General features: G+C 37.1%; 1 long non-coding RNA gene across 4 annotated transcripts; it reads left to right on the forward strand.

Annotated features, from left to right (window-relative positions):
* LOC114704015 lies at positions 1-27,295 on the forward strand. 4 transcript variants are annotated; one of them, XR_005089995.1, is made up of 7 exons: positions 1-134; positions 1,919-1,953; positions 2,288-3,162; positions 3,784-5,692; positions 12,986-13,112; positions 17,889-17,953; positions 26,826-27,295. It is a non-coding gene; the product is annotated as an uncharacterized LOC114704015 (long non-coding RNA). The 4 variants fall into 4 exon arrangements; XR_005089994.1 differs by lacking the exon at positions 26,826-27,295 and having other exon boundaries at positions 2-134; positions 17,889-19,082; XR_005089993.1 differs by lacking the exon at positions 12,986-13,112 and having other exon boundaries at positions 3-134; positions 26,826-27,293.
* Positions 27,296-27,586: the final 291 nt, after the last annotated feature.

Below are 27,586 nucleotides of genomic sequence, written 5' to 3' on the forward strand. Positions count from 1 at the left end.
TTTCTTGCCGTTGGGCTAATCCCTTCTTCACAGTGCAGTTTATTTTCAAGAGGCTGTTGCGTTGCTGCTTTCCCCTCCCACTCCTTCAGTGCGACAGCCTCAGAGCTGATGAAGAGACAGAGAGCACGCAACTGGTAAGTAGCCGAGAAAGCGTTCGTAAAATAGTTGCTAAGGCTCTGCCTTCTAAAGCAAGTGACGCATTTTGATGGGACAAGATAGCATAGAACTGTGTAGGAATTTGTCTAGTCCATAGCACCAAGAAAATGGGCTATATTCTAAAGATTCCATGTTCACTTTCCTAGTTTAAGGCTTGCTTACTAAATGAGGAATGACTCAATGGAAGGAAATACAGAACACACATTAATTGTAAATTTTGTAAGATGCGCCCCCCAAAATAGGATTTATTAAAGACATTAAAATGACGTCTCAGGTTTTTGATGTTTGAATTAGACATGATGAAATGATAGCTTTGATTCATTATTCAAGCTGTTCTTGGATTTGGTTTATTTTCTTGCTGTGGGGAGAACATGACAAAAATATTTTGCAGTGGAGGATAGGATACTGTACTCTACTTGTTTTTAATTAAGACGACGGCGGTGCGGTGACATGTCTGCATAGGAAATGATATGAAGAAGCAGACTATAATATTAAGACTGATTGCTTTGGAGGAGAGATGAATGTGTATTGAATAGGGAAGATTAAAATTTGGTTGTGGGGTGAAAATCATGAAAAAGAAATAGCAAATATTGTGACTGTGCCTTCATTTGTAAAAATCCATTTGCTTTTTGCGTGTCATGTTGTACAGTAAAGCTAGAATGTTCTCGGTGCTTTTTTTTTTTTTTTTTTGAAAAGGAATGTGAGAACGTAGCAGAGATTCCTATGGATACAACATTTCTGTTTGCTTCTCAGTATCCCTGAAATTGTGTGTGTTCTTTTAGGCTGATTACTGTAAGATAACAGAAAAAAGAGGTGAAGTCGTATATTTTCAAATTTCTTTGGAATTCACATTGGTTTTGACACATGACCCAAAAGGAAGAAGAAAAGGGAAAGACAGATTGGCTTTGGAGTTAGATGACAAAACCACAATCAGAGAGGAATATGAGAATGAAAAAGCTTATTCGAAAGAAAGTCCTCAAAGATAAGCCATTCCCCACGTTGAACATGTCTGCTGGGGGGCATGTTTTTCAGGGGAAGGAAGCTGCATGGTGAAGGTAGAGGGAGGGGGGGCATCAGCAGAGCACTGCGGCAAAGAGTGACTGACGCATCCAGGGACATGTGACCATTCTCTGGTGTAGTGAAGAAACATTTCCAGGACTCCATCTTGTATAAGAAATTCTATACATCCTAACATGCAAATAATGCTGGAATCATACTGTGCTGGATAATGAGTTAATCCCGTGTAATCTTCCATTGCTATTTATTTAATATTTGCTTTTTATTGTCTTTGTTCCTAGACTTTCTTCTCTGCACTCTCATAGCTTTCCTATGTTTATTAAAATAACTCATTATAATGTTTATTATCCCTTTGTTATAAAAATACAGTATTGTATAGAATTTGGAAAGATAAAAGGTGACTATAAAGATTATGCACAATGCCATAACCTTAGCATATTGCTGTCAGTCTCTTTTCTCTGCATATATGCAATTATATACAGACAAATATTCATTTAATATAAAATAAGGATCAGATGTGAAGTCTTTATTCTGCTTTAATCATTAAATATATTTTAGAAATAATTTCTCATATTTTAAAGTATCTCACAGGAATGTGTTTAGGGAATGCAGAATTTTTGACTACATGGGAGTATTACTAAACTCCAAATAATAAGTGTATAAATGTGCTGTTTGCTATAATAAATGATTTACTAAATATCTTTCCATATAAATCTTTGTGTACTCTCTGTTCCTTTCCTCCTAGGAAAAACTTCAGACGTGGAATTCATGGATCAAATGGTATGAATCAGTTTCAAGTTTCTTCCCTTGTCAAGACATCTTGCTTAATTTGTTTACCATATGTGATAAAAATATTAAGTCATTATCTACCTAGTTTTGTCACTTATGGTAATTTTGGGGGGCACTTCATATTTTAAAATATGTACATCTGTCAGTTTATTTTTGTGTATTCTTTCTTTTTTAAGGTATTCCTGCACATATACATTCACCTGTATTTTCTCTAGAAATTTAATTAATACATCATTTTTACAATTAACTCTGTAATCTTTATAGTATTCATTTCATATGTATGGTATAAAATGGGATCTAATTTTGTGTTTTTTTTTCCAAATAGGTCACCAGTTGTTTCCGCATTATGTATTGAATAACACAACCTTCTTCCTCTGATGAGAAGTGTCAACAGCTCTTCTCCTGTTAGATAGGGTGTAGCTTTCCACAGGTCAGCCATTTTCTCTTTACTCAAGATGGTTACATTCCATAATAGTACTTTTACCTTCTTGCTACATCCAGCAGCCTGCTAAAGCATCATGTTAAGACTTTTTCCTTTCAAGAATCCTAGCTGTATATAGTTTAGAACAGTTATTTTCAAACAGGATGTGTGTGTGTGTGTGTTAAATAGTTAAAATGTTAATTATTATTATTTTTTTACAAATTAGAAGTTGGTGAATCCAATGACATAGAATACTGATCCAGATGTTATTCCAAATGTTGTTCCTTTTGGATGCTCCTGACATTCCAGTTGTGTGTTTGGAAAGTACTTCAGGGGTCAATGCTTATCCTAAGGATTTCTGTTCCTCAGGTATTTAGAGAATTAAAGCTGTGTGGATTTAGTTCCTGGAATTTTCTAGAGGGAAATGTAAGAAATGTATGAGGTGAATAAATGTTTTCAATTATGTCGCTAGAACTAATATGATCTCAGAATTTAAAGGATGGAGATGAGTCTCGATAGGTGGTACCACTGTCATTATCTCTTCAAGACAGGAAAACACCACTATGCTCCATTTCTTTGTGCTGCAAGTGGAAGGGTCAAGACAGGAAACATGGAAGCTTTTACTAGGAGGTAAGTTAAATAGTAACAGAAGTATTTGACAGTTAAAAATCACCTGCTGTTCTCTGTTGCACCCTTTACTCTCCAGCACAGCTTTTCTCCCACCCAGCAACTTCGAACCACAGCCACTGGCCTTTTCTGATTTTGGAAGGAAAAGGAAGGTAAGTAGTAGGCTGCTTTCTTTGCCTGCTGTTATTGCAAGGGACTCTTTTGGCTCATAGACACAGCTCCAGTCATTTCCTGACTTGGCGACATTAGGCTGTGATTTGTTTATGACTGAGGCTGGTTTCCCTGGCAACAGGAGCTCGCCAGAGCATGTGCATTGCCTCATCTGCAGTGGCAGAATGCAGCTGTGGGGCCTTGGGAGGAATCTTGGGGGCCCTAGTGGCTGGAAGAGGTATTCCACAGACATGACGTCAGTTTTTCTTTCCCTAAACTGCGACTGTTATTGTACACAGAGCATTGCATTTTTAAATAATCCTCAGAAGACTTTGAGATTCTCTTTTCTTTTCCCTCCCAGTACAATCACAGTCTGTAGTTTTACCCGTGACCATGATATTTTTCCAATTATTAAGGTCCCAAATGTCCTTGTGTGCCTATAGGAAATAGGTGGCCTGGTTTCAAACCTCTATCTCTTTTTTGCCAGTTGCATGACCACAGCATAATTCCTTAGTCTTCTTGTGCCTCAGCTTCCTCAGCTGTAAAATGGGAATAATAACAGCACATGTAGGAAAAGTAGTTCATATTAACTGTTAAAAAATGTTCTTTATTGTTATTTGTAGATGTTAAAGGAAAATGCCTGGAACCAGACTTCTGCCTGCATTGTACAACTAACTTGTCCTAATACCCATACTGACCAAATGAGAGACACGTATTTACCCTCACAGAATGCAAACACCTCTCACATAGCACACAGATGACCTAGAGCAGAATGTTCCACTACCCCTGAGGCTCATTCGTGTATATCACAGCAAAAAGATTTGCCCCTTATTACATCCCTTCCATATCACTGGGCTCTTTTAGATAAACACAGGTTCTCTCCAACTCAGAGACCAAGCTAAAGGACATTTATCAGCTTCACATGATGAGACTTGTCTCACTGTGGAGACAGTGCCTATAGCACAGAAAATCTCAACATTGTAGCTCATCTTCACATCACACAGATCCTGTCAAGAACACACAAAGTATACAGACTTCATTTATAAAACACAGATTTCTTCCCAAGCACATAGATTCCCCTCAGAAAATTTAAGTACTCCCCCCAGCAAGCCTCTTCCCACAGCAAATCGTCCCATGTGTGCTCCACCAACTGAACTCCTGGGTGATGAAGTTCTTGTGAAACAGACCTCCCTCACATCACTCTAACCCTTGCAAAACCAAGCAGCCTTGCCCACAACACACAGACTCTTGTCACATCATGGAAACCTTCACCACAGAACACAGACTGTCCACAGCACAGCTTCACCACATAGTGCACATAGTTTCTCCTTGAACACAGACATACAACACAGCTCAAATCCCTTGCCTTGGCACAAAAACTCACCCAATAAACAAACTATCCCTCTGACAAATAAACGAATGCCATGTAACAAAGATCGTTCCAACAGGACACAGGCTTATCTCTTACTACACACACACCTTCCATGGTGCACATTTATCCCATGAAACATAGATTGAATTTATGGTACAGAGACATTCCCAATAGCTCTGAGCATGCTTACTCCACCACATAGCAATGCAGAAGTATAACCCGAAGCACGTAGATCATGCCTTGTTAAACAAGATTTTAATTTAATAAACACAGTTTTACTACAATGTACCAATTCATCTCATGATAAACATACATTGCAAACCTGCATTGCAAACACCTGCCTCAGAGGCACTCATTTGCCACACATTCCAGATTTGCAGAATTACTCTCTAAGGTACTTGAGTTCCCTCCCCACAGTATCCACACTCAACCCACAATCCAGGTGTAAACTATAACATGTGAACACACATCTCAGAAGACCACACTCCACTGCCACAATGCTCAGAATTCTCTAACAGCAGTGTATTTTCTATACATTTCATCTCACAAAATCAACACTTCTTACAGTGGATTTACAGTCTAGACACATGCCCCCAAACACATGAAACCAGTGTTTAAGTGACTCTCAGATTTACCACAAGCACCCAGACTGTTTCACTGTTACCTACAGAACAAGATGTGCCTAGCATATGCATAGAACTCTAATAGAATGCACAGAATCTACTGTTAGTATACATACTTGCCTCATAACTTTTATAAATACTTTCAAACAGTGATACCCTAAATGTACAGATAAGCCATTCAGGTCACAGATTTGCCCTATAATATACTCAATCATAATTCATATGTCTTAAAAGTTATAGACATACACGTGAATGCATAGAGTTGTTTTACATTGTGCAGTTACAACACTTACTTTATAATGCAAGTAAATAGCAATTGTGTAGACATATATACATATGTTACATATATAATACATGTATTAACTCCACTTGCAAAGATTTCATTGTAGAGGACAGACATACTTTACCATATCAATGAGCTACAATTCTGGCTGACAGCAGAGATACAGCTTGATATTCATTAAGAGCAAGGCCTCTGGACCCAGGCTTCCTGGGCTTGCCTCCAGATTCCATCCTTTCCTAATTGTATCACCACAGGTAAGTATATTTCTTTGTTCTTTAATTTACTCATCTGTAAAACAAAGGTGACAATAGTTGCTTTGAAGGATTATCATGAATACAAAAACAAGTTAAGCTATGTTTAGTATAGTAGTAGAGTGCCTGTTACCTAGAAACTGTTAAATTTGTTCGTTTACATTACTGTCACCTACCACTTTCCTCCACCCCGCCATCTTTACTGAAGCAAAGGTGCTTATTCTAAGTATCTACAATAATTCAACAACATAGATTTGCCCACAGTACAGAGATTAGCCCTGGAACATACAGAAATATCATACTACATACAGACAACACTCAAACATGCTTTATACCCTACAGAGCACAGACAGCACACTAAACTAGATGCCATTCACAACATAAAACTTTACAATGGAATTAAGAAGTTACAATGGTCCATAATGCCTATGCTTACTTCCTATGTGCACATTCACTTCACAACACGTAGACTGGATGCACAATACCCAGCTTTACCCTACATAGCAAAATCCATGACATACAGTTTATATACATACCATGAACTTATATTATGTACTGTTTGACAATCATCCCATTATACACAGATATTTGTCCCAAAGCACATGGATTTCCATGCCATTCACAAATGTGTTCCTAAATGCACACTCCTAAGTTTAGAGCATCACATTTTAATGCAGAGACCCCTCCTGTAAAACATTTACTCTTATTTTATGTTTGACTCATAAACAACTATATGCTTTATATTTCATTACTTAAACATAAATCTGATTTATATTAAAACATTCTCACACATATAATCACATACCCTGTACTACACAGATTAACTTTTTAAAAACTTAAATTTTATGCATATGGGTGTTCTGCCTGCATGTATGTCCATGCATCATATATGTGCCTGGTACCCACAGAGGGCAGATGAGAGTTTAAGATCCCCTGGAACATGAGCTATGGACATTTGTGAGCTTCCCTTTTGGTGCTTGGAATTGAACCTGGGTCCTCCAAAAGAGTGGCAAGTGCTCTTAACTACAGAGCCTCTTCTCCAGCCCCACTCCAGCATAGCTTTCTAAGGTCTGCTTAAGTCCTATCATGCAGAGTTATCCCCTTAAACACAGATGTTCTTAAATACACTACATCTTTATCACAAAACAGCATCCATGCAAAGTCATTATACAACTTTCAGGCTTGCATTTAAGCAACTAGACGCATAAAAAGCAAAGCCATGCTTACAGTACAAAAAACTAGCCCACTGTGCCCATTGTGGCACAAAGCAAAGATAAGCCTCGGCTCATATAAGCCCAAAACAGAGAACACAAAACTTGGTTCATCACAGTTAGACCAACTCTCTATTACGAAGCTTGAACTCAGAGATCCAACTGTTTAGGCTGGAATCCCTAACACATCAATATTAACTTTATGATCTAAGAAAGTTTTTTTTGACTGCTCTGTGACTTTTCTCACCTGCAAATTTAAAATAATAATGATTTCTATGCTAGACAGCTGCTAAGAGGAACAAAGGTGTTAATGCTTATAAAGTCTTTACCAGTACCTGGTAAAGAATTGCTGTTATTTGCATCTGCTGATACTGCTATTGTTAATATTATGCTATAAACTGGACAATAATGGTAAGATTCAGCCTAAAACAACTAAAAACAACCTCCTACACAATACACTGTCCTCCATAAAGCACACAATCTAATCACAACCCATACTTTGACCACTACATCTGTATTGACTGTACTTAACTGACATCTAAATGCACCTACCACATAGTGTCTACACAGCATCTATACTCACCACATGACACACAATACAGTGCACAAATACAGAAATTAATCCATATAAAGACTCATCTAATTTTTACCAAATACTCTTACACATGCTCCACTCTGTGTGTGTGTGTGTGTGTGTGTGTGTGTGTGTGTGTGTGTACACTCCAGCCCAGTAGACCACATCAGCTCTGCAACTCAAATAACTCAGCTTAAAATCCTTGAAATAATCCACAGCACATAGATTTCTCCAAAATACAGAAGTCATCACACAACATAAACCTTGCTATAATGAACAGACTAGCTTCATAACTCTAAAAATTAGGGTCTGCCCTATAACACTCAAGGTTCTACTTAGTATTCAAATATACTATTCTCATGAAATACTGTCTTGTCTGTACAATAGAATGCATCATGAACACCAGCATATTGCCCAACATACATTAAATATCTCATAATGCACGTATATATCCCATACATAGAACTATTTCACCTCACCCAGACATTCCTTATATCATGTAAATTGAATCCCAGCTGCCAGATGTACCATACAACACAGAGTAAGTGCCCTGTAATCAATAGTATCTCACTACAGCACGTGGATTGGCAGCATAGAATAGCTTTATTTGCTGTAACTTTTGCCATAGAAGCACACTTTACAAAAGACATAATGCACAGATATGTTCTCTAGTACATAGATGTAATGCAGATCAAGACATGTCCTGGAATGACCAAATATTCACATTGTACAAAGTCACACCACAAATACCAGATTAGCCTGCTAATCAGTGAATAAAATTCACAACACAGAGACATGCTTTGCAATATATGCACACACACAGATTTTACTATTAACACACAGGCTGTCTCCACAAAATGTTTCCTTACCTCTACAAAAATCTAGGCTAGCATCAGAAGAGACAATGAAGAATGTGCAAAGAATCAAAAAGGCACAAACATACTCTACTTCAACCAGAAAATATCCTCACAACACATAAAGAAAGTGGACAAAGCACACAGCACCTAAACTAATAGCACCCAGACTCATGTAAAACACAGAGACTGATCCTGTCATACCCAGCATTGCCCACTATCACCTGACTCATTAGGCTCCCTCCAGAAAATCCAAACAGGAGTATACAGGCATAGCTTTTAATTAGACCTAAAATTAATGGCTAGTCTCTGAAAATATCTTCTTTACAATGCAAACACTTCCAAGCACGTAGAAAGTCTGGATAATTCAAGGACACTTTCTAAAATAGTAGATGTGCTTCAACATATTAAGAGTTGTTATAGCAGAGTTATACACACCCCTATGCAAATAGAATCATCCCATGAGAATAAAAGTAATTCCATGAAACCTGGTCTTTTCCTCAAATTTCCTGGATTTGTCCCATAATAATACATGATCTCCAGACAACATCCTAAAACATAGACTCTTGATGATATTGCTGATAATGATGGGAGGGGATGTAGCTTAGTAGGTAGAATGCAAGAGGTGCTGGGATCCATTCCCAGCACTGCATAAAACTGGCTATGGTGATGTGTATCTGTAACCATAGTGCTCAGGAGCATCAGAAGTTCAAGATCATCCCTAGCTACATAGCAAGTTCAAAACCAACCTGGGATGTGTTTTAGCCTGTCCAAAACAAACAAAAATCAAACTAAATAAACAATAAGTCAAAACAATAACAATGAAGAAATACTTGGGAAAATTCACGTAAAGCACTATGATGCATAGACATGACCTCCACATCTCTTTCTCACTGTAGTATACTGACCAAGTGTCACCCTGAGACATCCAAATCAATACATGAGATTCAGATCTGCTTTATAACAACATGCTTGCCCTGCACAGCCAGAAACATCAGAAATTATTCAAATGCCTTCAACCAACTAGACTTGTTTAGCAACCTAGACTTGTCCCATAATATGTGGTAAATGCTCACAGTTGAAACACTACTCACAACTGCAAACTGACCACAAGCCCAGTTTTTTTTTGCTTTTAAAATATCAAGAGTGTCTCACAGAATATAGAAACTGGGCAAAGCACAGAAAAATTTACAGTACAGTGGTATATAATGTGCAAAATAGCTTGACTCCCTCCATAATACCCAAAATGAACAGGTATGCTCCCAAATTGCCAAGCTAATCCCACAATATATAGATTGTTTCTCCAATAAAAAAATATTAGCTTCACAGAGCACAGGCATAATGACAGCTATTAAGTAAGGTCACACACTCAAAAGTACGGTTGCATAATGATGATGATGATGATGATGATAATAACAACAATAAGACACAGATCTACTCTGCAGCACCAGACTAGCTCTGTAATATACCCCCTCTCCCTCTACATTATCCAAACTTGTTTTACAGCAGAAGTCTGAAGTGCTGGAAAACATTGAGATGAAGCTCTTAACATATGTATCATCCCAATTCATACCTTGGCTTACCACACAACACCTGGGCTCCACCAACTGTCTAGGCTTAGCCTGTTAAGATGCATCTCACAGCACAATTATACAATTGCATTTTCCACAATATACTATCCACACCTACATCTCAGCTCTGTAAAAATCTTTTACTACACAAGCATTTTCTTTTGATTGCGTAGAAATCTTGGACAACAATTATCAAAAAAGCCTTCAGTAATCTTCACATACATACACTGTGCAATATTGCCATTCCCTGCATAAGACTTAAACAGCAATAATGTTAATTTATCCTGTGACGTGCATGTTTACCCATGACACCCAGAGTTACTCCCTACCAACTAAGATACCTTATACATTGAATCTAGCCCAGCGAGACTCATACTGTCCCCACAAACCAGACTTTCATTGCCCATTCTAGTCTTACAACTAGGTATGCAAACCAGCTCCCTAAAATAAAATGTCCTACATTCCACAAACTATTTATATGTGGACGCTTATCAGATAATGAGAATTTTGACACTTTAACACAAAAGTTAGCCTCATAATAAACAGAAAAAATTGAAATCAAACAGAAGAATCTTACAGTAGGAAGGCAGACACCAGTACTCCACATTACAGAAACTCATACATGCTGGTCTCAGAATATATAGACATACTAAGCACATATATGCCTCAAAGACATATCTCCATATCTCCATAACATGTATATTAACTTTGAAAGTATGTTTGGACCAATATAGCATCCATATGACTATTAGAATGCATAAATACTGAAACATACAAACAAATCCTACATTGTCTAGATATGCTTCACTATTGGAAAGCTTATTGGCAGGCTTGTTGCAAATTATGCATACTTTCTCATGTCATCCAGACTTTAGGCACGAGTCTGAGCTTACACTGTCATAAATGACTAAACTAACACAGCTGGTGAGAGAGATCAGTGGGCAAAGTCTCTTAGTGCAAAACCTCATGGCCCAAGTTTGGTCTCCGGAGCCTACATGGTGAAAGGATACAACTGAATCCCATAAGTTGCCCTCTGACATCCGACATCTACATTGTGGCATGTGTGTGCCCTCTCCCACTAAAATAAATAAATGGGTTGAAAAGGATTAAACTAGCAGCACCCAGACATATATCCCACATGATGGTATGCCCTTCAAACAAGCCTTTACCTTTATTACACCAATGCCTACCTTTTAAAACACAAATGGAGAACAACATATACAAGTCTCACAACACAGAGATTATCTATGAAACCCAGAATTGCCTCACAACATCCAGACCTATATAGTGACACTCAGATTCATTCAGCAGCAATGATCGCTTCACTACATACAGAAATGAAACAAAATATAGAGGCATCTCTAGGATATGTGCTACAACATAGAGTGTGCTCCACAACTCACAGACTTTATACAACAGTAACACTTAACCCATGAAGTGGAGAAATTCTGGATACTAGACAGTGAAATAGAAGACACAGATAAACCTGACAACACCCAGACTTTCTGTATAACATCCACATTTGCCTTTGATCACATAAATTTCTTTGTAAACATCATGGCCTCAGAACATACAGATATACCCATATATCACAACACAGGGATATGCTTACAACATATATTCACTCTACACAGCATGGATTAGCCCCACAGACTTTCACTGCACATTCACAAAAGCAAGTGATAGGTCTATTACACAGAACAAAGATTCACCCCAACATGCTCTTATCATGCTTCCCAAATTTATACTGAACACCTGTACTCGGTTAGAAATACATAAACTTAACCCAACATAAACACAGTATAAGATGGATTTTCCTTCCTTTAGTACCAGTTTATAAATCACATTTATTTCACAATGCCTAGATCTAACTTATAGCACAATAATTTAGGCAATCCCCCAAATAATGCAGAATATTACAATGCTACAGAGCTCTCCCTATAACATGCAGAAATGTGTCACAGAACTTCAAAGTGCATTACAGCACACAATCCATAGTGTACAGCTTCTCCTAAGACTTCTGTGTAGTCTTTTTTTTCTTTTATTTGGTTTCTCTGCACCTTTCCTGGAACTCACTTGGTAGTCCAGGCTGGCCTCGAACTCACAATGATCCACCTGGCTCTGCCTCCCGAGTGCTGGGATTAAAGGCGTGCACCACCACTGCCTGGCCTGTGTAGTCTTATAATGTGTAAATATGTCCCATAAAATACAAGTTCCACAGAACCATACAGCATAACATAGCAACTTAGAAACACTTCTCAAAATACAACATTCCTGTCTTCAAACATACAGATTTGCCTCCCCTCCCCCACTTGTGGCCAACAGTTCTAAGATATGTCACACAAAACAGACTTGCTGGATGGGAATGTAGCCCAGTGGTACAGCACTTTTAAAGCTTTACATATACAAGTCTCTAAGTTCCCTCCCCAGTACTTCAAGCCAAGCCAGAAAACAATAAACCTCAAACAGCATCAAAAGAAGTGAAAACAAAACCCCTAGAACAAAACAAACCAAAAACCCAGTCTTGTCTCACAATACATAGTTTACCCAAATTCCAAATGCAAAGTATTGTATTTCACTCCTCTACACAATATAATTCTACAACGCAGGGACTTGCCACAAAGCAAATACTTGCCTCCTAATGTAACATGACCATTAGAGCTTCAGACACAGACACTGACCACAGCACTAAGAAACACTGTACAACATCCTGTATTGCCTGAACATATGAATGCTATAGTGCGTGAATTCTTTCCTAACTACTACACTAACCAACCAGTAACAAAGCTAACTTAATATACCATACATGCTTCATTACATGAGGCTATTGGGATAGCCCACATAGTTCCATCATAACATACAACCCTCCCCCAAAGAAGAAGACATGAAGTTGGGAGGGAGCACACTGGGAGCAACCTTGGGGGAGCTGGAGGGGAGAAATAAGGGACACGTATGATCATATTTCATTGTATGCATGTATAAAATTCTCAAAAAATAAATTTAAAATAAAAAGTACCACCTTACAATGCTGAAGCTAACCAAATGTGGAGATTTGCTCTAGAGTGCACTCAATATTATCTTAACAGATAGATTTGCCTTAAAAGACAATCTTGATCCAGATTACTACAAAAACACCGTACAAGACCTAGAGTGAATCTGCAATGTCTATCGAAACTCCTCCCTGAACACAAAAATATTACCTATAAGTCTCAGGTAAGTTTTACAATATACAAGTCTCTTCTTTAACAGAAAAACCCACTCTACAATGTACGATTATCCTACTTTGGGAAGAATAGCCCTAAACATACAACCCCATCTACAAATTGTCTTGGCACACAAGAGAGACAAATCTCACAATGTGTAGACTAGCTCCATAATATATAGATGTAGGATATGGTAGCTAGACATAGTCTATGACAGAAAAATTTTCTAATAAGATTGAATTCCCATGTACAGAGTTACCTCAAAATGCATGTAACCATTCTGAAATGTATATAAATGCTTTATAAAGAAAGTATGTTTCTACCTACACAGAATTGCTGTAGGACTCACACTTGACCCACAGAATCAATACCTATACCACGTTTTACAAATAACTCTTCACTAGTCATGCCTTTTACAGCAAAGTTTTACCCCACAAGTACTCTTGACTCATCATCTGGGCATCATCTATAGTGTACTTGCTCACTCCCAACAATGCCCTGGCAAACTTTCCAAAAGAAATATGCATTTGATAATGTACAAAATACTTTCAAATTTTATGGATACTCCTTATAGTCCCACAGTTTCCATATTTCTAGGCCTTCCCTTATATCTAGACTCACTCTGAAAAACCTAGGACCAAATCACAGCATACAAGACTAAGCCTGTATTAGATTGTCTAAGCAATGCATAATTACACAATGTTTAGCCTCAAAAATGCAGAATTTCCTCACAGTCTCGAATCATGCCACATCAGTACATGATCTGAAATGCACAACATATGCATGGAAACAGTACGTAAGGATACTGATACCTAAGCAGTAAGACACATGCACCTTAATGGGCAAACATACAAACTCAGTCAGCAAACACCTAACAAAAAGGCCCACAATTCATGATACACTCAATTGGTGTGTCTCACAACACACAGAATTGTGTCTTAATTTAGACTGAACTTACAGTATAATACACAGCACAGGCTCCACCATACCTCAAGCTTACACTTATTCAGCCAAACTCTTTTGAACTCTAGCAAACCTCATACCACATTTAGAGTTAACCTACGCATTTCAGGCTTGCCTCCATAACACACAGAACCGGAATGGATCACAATCACTAGAAATGACATGCTACGTGTAGGATGAACCCTGCACTTGAGGCCCTTCATCCCTGTTGATTTTACATAAAGACAACATAATCTAAAGTGTAAAGCTTGGCTTTCTCTAACATAGCATCTTTGGAGTGATATGCTCCAACATCTGGATCTGCCCTGAAACATAAGGACATGCTTTATAGTCAATGAACATCACTTGTAATGCACTTGAGCACATTTAGAAAATTATAGTCATGAAAGCTATGGCACCATACAAAACACATTGACCTCACACCAAATGCACAATACCCATAATACACAATTCATAGAGCCAGTCTGCAATCTATGGCTTTACCTCAGCAGGTTGCCCTTGCCTCCTTGGACACAGAATGTAACTTTACAGTTCACACACATACTCCATTAGGCATAGACCAGCACCACAAGAAATTCCCCCAGAGGGTCTTCAACTTACTAACTCTTCAAGCCACCCCATTCTTTTTCATAACACCTAGAATCACATTTCTTTCAGAATGACATCACACAACACGAATACTTGTTACTCTAAACTCTAAAATACAAAGAGACTGCCTTTTCAACAGATTTTCTCTACCACACCCAGACTCAATTCACCTTGCCCGACCATATCTAGCCTTGTATTAGCACACAGAGATGCACTGAGCAGCCCAGAAATTAACGTCTCCATGTTCTTCTTAGATTCATGCACTATGCACATACCATGATTCAGAATAAAGCTATGCCTAGGGAGACGTAATCCACACCATGCATGTGATACAGTAACTTGCCCCAAATTTGACATACTTAGAGATTCATCTCATGATAGAAAACTCACCATACTATACTGAAAGTCTAACAATGTCTAGCTCTTTATATATTGATATTCATATGCCTCAAGTTTCTCTCTCTCTCTCTCTCTCTCTCTCTCTCTCTCTCTCTCTCACACACACACACACACACACACACACACACACACAGGGGCATAATTGTGATCAAAACAACTATACGAACATGCTCATACTTACATATGCAAAAAAGTTCTGCTCATCATTAAAACATGTAAATAAGCATGCACACACATAAATGCACACAAATCAAGACATATGGGTATACATACAGATGCATAAGCACATATCTATGACAGAGATACATAAGCACATGTCTGCACACACCAACAAAACAAAAATGGGTTCATGAAGAAATTTCTACATGCATAGTAATACATATATTTATGGAGTTGTATATATAGGTAAATTGATCAAGGATTTGCATATTGATACACACATTTACAGAAACATTGAACTAGACAAATAGACACACAGACACAGGGATGCTCCCAAAAGTGTATGTAGACAAGCATATTTATATTTTTATTTTTACAGAAACTCATTGAGATTAATAATTAATAAGAGTGTGCTACAATGCATGGATATCCCGAAACAGATTCACACAAATCCAGTCATGTACAAAGAGTCAGAGTTGTACATACCCATATCTATATATAGAGATGGCACAGAAATGTGTACAGAGGCAGAGTTGTATAAACAATCTCATAAACTTGCAGAATACAATGCACCAGTATACAAACACTGTTCCATAAGCACATACCTATACAAACACAGAGGTACACAGATTCAATCAGAAACAGATGTATCTATTAAGCCTCTGTTTACAGATATAAAATTATGTGAAACCACATCAAGAGTATACAGCATGGCTTCAAAGATACATAATTGGGTACTTTGTGCACAGTCATATGTTTAATGCAAATACTGATGGACATTTATACCATAGAGGCATGCACAAAACAAATTCGTGTACCAAGATATACATTTTATAGGCATCCACAATTCTTATACATACTTACTCCATTCTCACATCTAATGTGCCTACCTAGAGACATAAACATTGACACATATATGCACTGATTCAGTCAGCATCACACAATTTCATTAATTTGCATGTAGGCACATTAGTACTAACATACAACATGCTTATGTAGACATGCAGATATTCACATGGACATACATGTACACAATGCAGATAAATATGTAAATAACACTGAAGGATACATATGAAAAAAGTTATAAGATACAAGTCAAGAGAATTACTGGCAAGAAAATAAAAGTATACTTATGTACACATATCCTGTGTATACACAGATAGAGGCACAGAGGCTTACATAGATGAACATAGGTAATCAGAAAAACATGTCCACACAGACACAAATACTACATTGTATGCATAGATTAATGCAGAGATAAATATAAGGAATGCAGAAACAGTTCTCTAGACTTTTGTACCCACTTGGATAGAGATGCACTAGAATCTTTGCAAGCTTGTGCACATAGTGCTCTATAAATGCACTAGTTTACATAAATATAATTGCAAATGCAGAAATGCACTTAGATGTCATACATTCCCACATAAAAATGCCTAGGTAAACCATATCTTAAAGAGATATGCATATTTATTTAAAAATAACAAAATACATAAAAATACATTTGCAATCATATACAGACTTGTAAATGCACACATGTACAGATACTTCCTTACACGTTAATGCATACATGTGTCGCTGCACGTACTCTGTCACAGTGATCTACATATGGTCTCCTAAGATTTTAATGATGTACAAATTCTGTGTATACATCAAACAGATGCATACATAAATATATACACATATGCCAAAATGGGTGTATAGATGCATGTAGGACTTCATGCTATGAATAGAAGCAGACCTGCATACACACAGACACATGTGGATCTATATTGTGAAAACATAGATTTTTGATGACATAATGGACATACAAATACTTTTAAAACAAACTCATAGGTTTTAATGTTTTTTAGCCTTTGTTTTCAGTCTCTTTGAGAGAGCAACAATTATCAACTGTCCTCAGTTGACTGTACCATATGAATGTAGGTGTGGAAATTACCAGAAACATCTATAAGACATATTTAGGACACATGATTGTGTACACACGCATCCATATGTACAGAGTCATAGATATAATTCACATGGAAGCATAGAAATAGAAATGTGTTTAGACAAAGGAAAATGCATACATAGATATGCATATCTATCCACCACCAAAATGTCATACTTTAGTACTTAGATGGTAGGTATTGAAATTTAATATGAAATGTATCCTATATCTTCATCCAAGTTCTGGCACTTACTTCTGAGTGATGTGCAGTCATTTTTCTGCCTTCTGAACCTGTGACATAGGAGTAAACATAGAAAACATACATACATAGCACTTACCTTTCAGAATTTTTGTGTAATGGAATGCTTAGCATTGTGCTTGGAATATCATACATGTAGTTGACACTGCCATTGTTTTTGTTGTGTTAGATACAAACTGTTTAGCTATATAGGATTAGATTTTTATAGTTAATTTGTATTGTATCATAGACATATTATTTTTGTATTATTGTAAATGTACCAATAAAATTAATTAATTAATTTATTAACAAAAATAGACCACAGTCATGAACAAGGTCATTTCTGAAATTCTCAGAGATGGTTAGAATAAGCTGCTGTCCTTGGCAGAGAGACTCCAGATTTGTTTCCTGGTACTGCTGCTATGTTATATATATACAACAATTAAGCCACGTATGTCCACATCAGTGAATCTTTATTGTCCCATCTGTAAGTATTATTTTCCTTTCTACAGGACCTGGGAAGATGGAGAAAGGACTTCATCAATGGTGTACATTTGCCACCTAATGACCAAACCGAGTAAGTACAGTACTAGTGCATAACCACAATTTTCCCAACTACTTAACACCCTGGAAAGATGTGTACACGAGTTAACATGCACTACATCATAGTGGTTTCTGCTATGTCTTGAAATGCAAGTAGTAATCAAATAAAATTTCACCTTTCAGAAAAACCTAGCCCCATTTCCTTTCTTTCCGGGTTTTCAGAGACTGTTCTCTACCAGTGGTCTTCACACCTGCTAAAAATGCGCCACCTAACAGCACTTTGAGAAATTCTTGACTCCGAGGATCACTATATTTCTAATGCTCCTTTTTTTCTTCTATTCCACTGTGGAATTGAACCCAAAGTCTTACATAAACTAGGAAGGTGTCCTGCCACTGAGCAATGTCCTTAGCCTTTATTTTTCATGTTTACTAATGTGAGAACTCAAGTAGCTTTTCATATAGGTAATTAAAAATAAATAGAATGCATATTTAAGTCACAAGTAAAAAACCACACAGTGACTATTATCAAAAACCATTTTTTAGTCTGAAGTGATGATGCACATCTGTAGTTCCATGGCTTGGAAGACAGAGGCAGAGATATTTTAAGTTTCATGCCAACCTCAGCTTCAGGCCAACTTCAGGTATGTAGTGAGATGATCTTTCAAAAAAAGATTTTGAGACGTGAATGTAGAAAGAGGACTACTTGAGAGGAGTAAGGGAACCAACAGAAGTGAGGGAGGTAAGAGGATAATGGGTAAATATGATCAAAAACAATATCTCCATTTATGTGTTCATGAAACCTATTGTGTATAATATATACTAATGAAAAATAGAAGACAGAACCAAAAACATGATTGAACTAAAAACGTTTTTCAATGATTTAAAAAAATAATAAGTAAAATTTTAATAGACAACTTGAATACTATCTCTAATTTCATGAAAACAAAGGACCCCATGATTTATGAAAAGATGCATTGGAGCAATTGATGTTTTCAATTTTTAGGAAGCTTATCAGGATAGCTTTATCAATACTTATCAAATGATTATTTGATTAATTATACTTTGACTTGGGGAAATTCATTTTAGTCTACTATCCTTACTAAAGATTGGGAGAATCAAAATACATAGATCAATATGTGCTTGCCAAAGCAATAATTTTATTAAACTGCTTTGAATTTACTATATACTTTAAATATAAAACTTAAAACTACAGATTTGAATCAATAATTTTATAGAAAATATTCTATTATAATTTAGTTGGAAAAAGCACAGTTTACATCAAGATAATTAGCCAAATCAGGTTTACTTTTGAGAATATCAAAATGAAAAAAAACAATAAAATATTTTAGAGTGGTTATCAAAAACCATAGAGAAATTAATTAAAAATACTTCCTGATAGATAACAAGGTAAATATTAGATTAAAATAATGGTGATGTATTTTATCTATTTGAATTAATAAATTATTTTTGTTCTGGTATGTAGTTTTAAATTAATATATAGCTGACATTGTGCCTAATGAATCATTGAATCTGATGCTGTGTGTAGCTTCCTTTGGTAAATATATATGCATTTGCTTTTAGCACATTGATGCTGAGTTTATGAGAATTGTTGATTGTACATAGTGACCTTTATTGGAATATAGAATTAAAATTTTCAACTATATGTTATTATATAGAAGGTTATATGTTGCTAAAAACTAAGTAGCATTTTTTTTATAAATGTAATATAGATAATGAGGTAATTTTAAGATGAAATGAGAATTGATTTTAATTGGAAAAGATAATACACAATATACTAAGAAAAGTTTTAAACTAATTTAACTGAAAAATAACATTTCTATGCATAAATTTTGCCAGTATAAATATTTTTTAGTGCTGGAGAACATCCAGTTATAGTTAAAAGAATCCACTAATGATAATTAGGTTTATTGTTTTCTATTGAAAACAAATTAGTGATTAGTATTGTTGATAACTGGAAAAAATAATGCTTAATTTTAGCATTTTGGGTGAAATTGTTCTAATGTGGACCATTTTAGGGAGAGAATAGATATGAAAGTTGAACGTCTGAAGGTAGATTCTCTGATACCATCCCTACTCCTGTAGTTCTTAAGAAGAATTCATGCATCAGTAGCCAACTTTGGAGACCACTATTCTGGACTGTCTCCCAGCAGGCTTAGTCTAGATCACTATGTTATTGTCATTATTGAAATAATTGGCTTACAAGACTGGAACTAGTTGCCATGTTTGAACTTCTGAAAATGCTTCTATGATTGATCATGTTTAATCAAATGTTCTGGGATGGAATATGTAGCTAGAGTTTTCCTGCCTTGCCCACAGTCAGGACAAATCTCTGTCACCCGCCAGTCCCATAGCCACCCAGACCCAACCAAGTAAACACAGAGACTTATATTGCTTACAAACTGTATGGCCGTGGCAGGCTTCTTGCTAACTGTTCTTATATCTTAAATTAATCCATTTCCATAAATCTATACCTTGCCACGTGGCTCGTGGCTTACCAGCATCTTCACACACTGCTTGTCATGGCAGCAGCTGGCAGTGACTCCTTCTGCCTTCCTGTTCTTTCTTTTCTCCTCTCTGTTAGTCCCGCCTATACTTCCTGCCTAGCCACTGGCCATCAGTGTTTTATTTATTGACCAATCAGAGCAATTTGACATACAGACCATCCCACAGCACTTCCCCTTTTCTTTTTTTCAAAAGGAAGGTTTTAACTTTAACACATCTCCAAAGCCAGCTTGGTATATTTGGGGATTTGGGCGTAGCTTCTCTTACTACTTCCTGCTGGAGGGGGGCGCTGTATCTTATGGGGACACAAAGAAAATTTAAGGATCATGGAGTAGTTCGTGAGGCTGTATCATCTGAGCCAGTTGCCTTGAAACGATTCTGGATGTTGAATCATCTGGGCCATGGTGTCATCAGAGATCTTTCAGGTGGTCTTGGCTGGTCAAACCTGATGTATCTTAATCTGGAACAAATCCATAGCCTCTGGCTTTCTGTGGAAACAAAAGCAGAGCCTCTTTTCCAAAGCAACATATCCTTATATCCAAATTTTAAAGTCAAGGTATCTTTAAAATACACATTTTGGCATAACTCAACAGCTTTTGCAATCAAATGTTTTTCTTCAGTTACAAATATCAAAGAGAACATAATCCAGATTCTCTGTGTGGTAGCCATCTTTACGTGGCTTATTTTTTATATTACCTTGAGCCTATTGCTTAAACTGCAGCCTTTTAAGCCTGAAACGGCGCTGCGGCTGCTGGCTCCGCCCACTTCAGCTTCTCAACATGGCGGTGGTACCTTTTCTGCCAGTTCTGGGAGCCATCCTGGGTTTATGCTTTTATCCAAGCAGTGTGTAGCCCAGAAACCTCTTTTTGTTTTGTACTAGCAAAGGCTAAATCCACTATGCAGCTTAATGTGCCACTTGCAGAGGCCTCATTCCCGCCATACTGCAGGTCAAGCGCACACGCCAGGAACCCGCCAGTAACTCAAACTGGCAGCTGCTGCTCATTTGAGAGAGACAATTAGGAAGCTGTTTTTAGTTCTGTTTTAGAATCTTTTCTCAGGTTTTAGGTGGAAACTCTTGCCCCACATTGGGCGCCATTTGTAGCTAGAGTTTTCCTGCCTTGCCCACAGTCAGGACAAATCTCTGTCACCCGCCAGTCCCATAGCCGCTCAGACCCAACCAAGTAAATACAGAGACTTATATTGCTTACAAACTGTATGGCCGTGGCAGGCTTCTTGCTAACTGTTCTTATAGTTTAAATTAATCCATTTCTATAAATCTATACCTTGCCACGTGGCTGGTGGCTTACCGGTGTCTTCACATGCTGCTGGTCATGGCGGCAGCTGGCAGTGTCTCCCCGCCTCAGCCTTCCGCTTCCCAGAATTCTCCTCTCTCCTTGTCCCACCTACTTCCTGTCTGGCCACTGGCCAATCAGTGTTTTATTTATTGACCAATCAGAGCAATTTGACATACAGACCATCCCACAGCAGGAATAATTTTGTTGGCTGATGAATACATACACTGATTAGGCCGACCTCAGCCAGTATAGGAGATATAAAAACATGCATTGACACCTGAAGCCTGGCTAGCACAGTGATATTTGGCTCTGCTGAGCTAAATGAATACAATGAAAATTAATTTCGCTTGATTTTTTAAACTTTTTCAAGTGTTACAACATGAAAATTTTAATTTAAACATATGTGATTCACATTATATTTATTATGTAATAGCACACATATTAGTCTAGAAGTTCTAACCTCTCAAACCATAAATATGGAAAATTAGGTTCACAGCCTAGTCACATGTAGTATACTTCTATTCTGATGTTACCAACACCTTATTCTAGTATTTGTGATTCCTTCTTGGGAAATTTTTAGTTGTAAGTAGGTAAAATGAAAACAAAACCAAACAAATTCCAACAAGATGAAGAGTATTTGAAGAGTAATCTTTTATTAGCACCTAGAAATTTTCCTGGTATGAAATTGAGATGGCTTCACAGTGGTGGTGTGTGAAACATCTCAAACTTCTGAACTCCTAGAAGTGACTTCTTTTATATTATACTGAAGCTTTGAGTGTTTTACCATACCTGGAATGTTGCCAGTATAACAAAGATGTAATGCTAAGAATAAATCTACTTGTAGAAAATTGTCACACAATTCTTTCTTATCCATAGATTTTAATTTTATACCTGCTGAAAGAGCTTTAATAACACTTATGGGGGGGTGTCTATCTTTAGTATAAGTCATAATATAACCAACCACAGCCATCATGATTTTGCACACACACACACACACACACACACACACACACACACACACACACACACACGGTGATAACTCCCAGTCATCTGTATCTTGGTCCAGTATCACTGTAGAGTGCCACTGATTAGCAGTTATATTCTTATTACATAGGTATAGAAACATTTAAAAAACAACATCATTTGTCAGGGCAAAAGGATCACATAGGGCTTTTGCAATAACATTCCCTAGAGAGGTAAAATAGAACTTCAACTGAAGCCACTAAATGCCATTGAAAAGATGACTTCCAGGTCACCTTGGCAGTATTTTATATTTCTGACAGAGATAGTGATTAATCATTTACTTTATCTCACATTGTACCTTCCATATTGCTGACCAAATGGTCAATGGCTCCCTCTCTACTCTTCAGCCCTGACTAGGCTCAGAAAATTAACTTTATCTCTCTAAAACTTTCTATCAATAGGGAATTCCTGATCTCTTCTGTGGTGAGTAAGGTTGCATTCAGAAGGCTTTCCCAGTGGAACTGTGCTCTATGGAAGTCCATTGGAAAAAATGTGTGTGTGTGTGTGTGTGTGTGTGTGTGTGTGTGTGTGTGTTACAATGTAAATTACTTAATAGAACTTATGAAAACATTCTTTGTTGAATATTTAAAAGCCACCAATTACACCATATTTATTTTAATATGTAGGGCACTTAGCTTGATTAATGTAAGGCATTCTTGTGGCATTCCTGTGAGAGACAATGGTCTAAATATTAAAGTAAGTTAATTTCCTGTTGGCAAAGTAAGGATAAGCGTTTCAGTCATTTGAGATTTGCTCTTAGGTTTGTGTTTCAAATCTAATGTACCAAAAGACAGGAAAGGAAAAAAGTCTTTTTCCTGCACCTGATCAAATAGACTCCCACTATGTATTTTTCTTTCGCTGTACCACTTACTCATTTGTTAAAACATGTGCCTCTTTTAAATGCAAGTAACTACGTGGATTATTCTGCCCTATAGAAAACTAGATTGTGAAGGCATGGAAAGCATCAAGTGGTAAATGGAGAAGGTATCTGCTCTGGTGGTTTTGTTGAGAACTTGAGTGTCTGGTCTTCTACTAAAAACCCCTCATTTGTCACTTCATTTTTTAGGAGATGGCCAAGAGCACATGGAAAAGTAAATATAGATAGGACTGAGGAACTCTAGTATCTACACTGATTGTGAATGGGAGTGACCATGAAACCTCCTTTCATCCTTCATGCCTCCCTCATCACCACAGTGTTAACAGTGAACACCACAAGCTGGCAAACAGAGGGAACCATTAATCACAAAAATAGAGTTTCATTTTGTTTCTAGATTTTTAATCTTTTGAAAAATAGCCATTGGATGTGTGTGTGTGTGTGTGTGTGTGTGTGTGTGTGTGTGTGTGTGTGTGTGCATATATGTATATCTCCATATATATGGGGTACAGTATGACTTTTGGTATATCTTCACATTGTGAAATGATTACATTAAGTTCATTAACAAATTCTTACCTCATATAATTATAACTTTGTGGTGAAAACATTTGAAATCTTTTAAAAGCAACTTAATAATACAGCATGTTGTTACTAATTGTGGTCTCTATGTAGTATAACAGATCACTAAAACTTCATCCTATTTATCTTGAAACTTTCTGCCCTTTGATCAACATCTTCCTTTTTCATTTCCTACGGATCATATTAAATCTGTTTAGTATAATAAGCTAAGGTGTAATATATTGTGTGTCTAATAAATAATAGTCCATTGTGCAATGTAGAGTGTGATTTGGCATGCGCATGTTGCATCCAGCTGAATGAGTGCAGAACCCAGTATGTGAGATGACTTTTTGAGTCTGGTCACATTCCTGGTAGATTTGTACAGCCAGCACTTGTCACAATGGCTATTCACCTAGAACCGTATGATCAACAGTCTATCAAGGGTTCAATTAAATATGGTGATGGAAATACTGTTTACAGATGTATCTGTGGAGGCTATTTAATATTGAGGATCTTCTACTAAAAGAATCATATAATTGCTGAGAACTGCAGGCACTCTTTCCCTTGCATTGTGCCATATTCATGATTAATATTCTACCCTTTTGCCTTAGACATTTTCTAGTATACACTGATTGTGAAATTTCGCTCTCTTTGGGGGCCTGATATCCCACATAGTATCTATATTGCAAATACATTTGTTCTTACACACATCTGTCCCACTCCAAAGCCAATTTCAGGCAGTTTCCATTTGCCCTTTCTTTGGTGTCCTGTAAAGATAGAGAACATAGGAGCTGGAGAGATGGCACAATAGTTAGGAGTACATAATATTCATTTTGAGAGGACTGAGTTTCATTCCATCACCCACATTGGGGGCCTCACAACTATCTGTAACTCCGGCTCCAGGTGTCCTGATGCCCTCTTCTGGCCAACATGACAACTGCAATATTATGGAGCATTTGAGTGTATGATTGTGCATGCCCGTGTGTGTGCACACACATGCGTGAATAGAAATAAAAATAAATCTTAAAGAAAAAAGACAGGACATATAAATTTCTATTGTAAAACCAAATTCATCTTAACAAGAAAAGTTGAGCATATTTTCCTGATTTTCCATAATAAATATGTAGGAGTTTCCTGGTAGGGAATATAAATGTGATTAAAAAAAAAAAAACAAAAACAAAAACTACCATCTTGATAAATTCTTGAGGAGAACTTTCTACTCTTTGAGAATTTGGAGCATTTGGACTGATAATTAGGTTGGCATGCATCGAATCCTGGCCTTTCTTTTCACTCACAGTCCTTGTGAGTAAGGAAAGTAAGAGAAAATAGATTTGATGTTTGTTCTGTCTTGATTGATTGTGGCACAGGATGACTATTCTCAGCCAGTGTCACTAAGAGCTTCCTTCTTGCTGAAGTAAAATTAATCAACAAAATTCCTCTGGCTAAGCCCTTAGTGCTCCAGCCTGAAAGATCACATCCTGTCCCTGCTTAGGACAGTGATCTCCTCTCAGACAATCTGATAGGGAGCAGAGTGTGCTATGGACAGCTTTGCCCTATGTAGTTAAAAGGGATGTCACATTCGTTTATAGATTAAAAAAAAAAAAAACTAGGACAGAATGTAAAGTATTGACTATTGCCCTAGAAGAAAACAATTTATTTTGGTTTTAGTGAAATGTTATTAATGTTATGAACTTAAATTTTATTGTATTCAGGAAAATGTGTTTCTTTTTTAGATAAAGTGAAGTGAGAGCCAGCTAAAAATGCTTCATTTAGCTTCATTTTAATGGCATCAATAAATACGTTATCTGAGAGTGGAGCAGCACTCTTTCTGTTTATACTCAAATTCTTTTCTTCCCCAACCCAATCAACCTACTCTTCAATGTAACTTGTATAATTTATTCAGACAATAAAACACCTGACCTTTGATTGCTAGATCAGGACTCTATACCTCAGTGCTGTCCATTGTCAGTGCATATATTAATCAGGAAGGCAGAAAACGTTGATTCTACTCTAGTATGATGAGCTGAGTGGTCTTTATCCCACTTACCATTTAGATGTATAGATTTACCCTAATCTATAAAATGGGTAAATAAAGAATATTGGCTCTGTCTACTCCACAGGACTATTTTGAATATATGTGAGAATACACATAGAAACCAACATTCTAAAATTTGAAGTGCTATGCTTATAGTCTATGATGAATTTTACTTATTTTTCTTTATATTATAAAATACTTGTGAATCCTATGAGTTGGAGTCCGGTCTAATTCATGGAGGGGGGTCACTTTTCATGAGTATGAAAAGGTACTTTTTCCGTTTTGAAACAGTGTTTACATGACAACCCTACATTTCAAAATGAAGCAGTTGTTGCACTATTACATCCCTCTTAGCCTCTGTTAAAAGAACAGAAATTTTTTCTAAAATCACTCTTTAATCATCCTGGATAACATGGAGCTGGGAAGGGGTTTGTGATACATTTCCTTTTCCCCCAGCTTTAAGCTAAGCAAATTGACCCAGTCTGTGAAATACTGAAGAATGGAGGAAGAGGCATCACAGCCTTGCCTGCAGTGCAAAATCGAATGGTCTGAGAGCCCACCGGTGTTGGCATAATGAGTTTGATATTGATTCCTCTAGGAACAGCCAGAAGAGAGGAGCAATTTGAGGCTCAGTGAATGGCCCAGTCACCATGGATGAGGGAAGCACACGATTTCCAGCTCGAGGCTAGGGGAGAAGATCAGAATTCCAGAATTATAGGAAGAATAAGGCAAGTGAAATGAGAGCTGACGGAGAGCAAGCAAGAGATGGTGTCTGTAACCTTTGGGAGGCCATTTTAAGTTTTGCTGCTTTAAAAGCAGTGTCCTGAGGCAAGATGGTTCGGTGGGGAGGTGCTAAAGTCAGTCCCTGGAAATCACATGGTGGTAGGAGAGCACTGATTCCTGCAAATTGTCCCCTGACCTCCACACACGTGTACACACACACACACACACACACACACACACACACACACACACACACACCACAAAACAAACAAATAAATAAAATGTAATAAAAATAAAAACATCCTGTCCAATGACTGAATGAATAAGGACACCCCTCCCAACACACACACACACACACACACACACACACACACACACACACACTAAATAAATAAATAAATAAATAAAATGTAATAAAAATAAAAACATCCTGTCTAATGACTGAATGAATAAGGACACCCCCCAACACACACACACACACACACACACACACACACACACACACACACTAAATAAATAAATAAATAAATAAATAAAATGTAATAAAAATAAAAACATCCTGTCTAATGACTGAATGAATAAGGACACCCCCCCAACACACACACACACACACACACACACACACACACACACACA

The sequence above is a fragment of the Peromyscus leucopus genome, chromosome X (assembly GCF_004664715.2).
Source record: "Peromyscus leucopus breed LL Stock chromosome X, UCI_PerLeu_2.1, whole genome shotgun sequence".
In the NCBI taxonomy this organism is placed as follows: Eukaryota; Metazoa; Chordata; class Mammalia; order Rodentia; family Cricetidae; genus Peromyscus; species Peromyscus leucopus.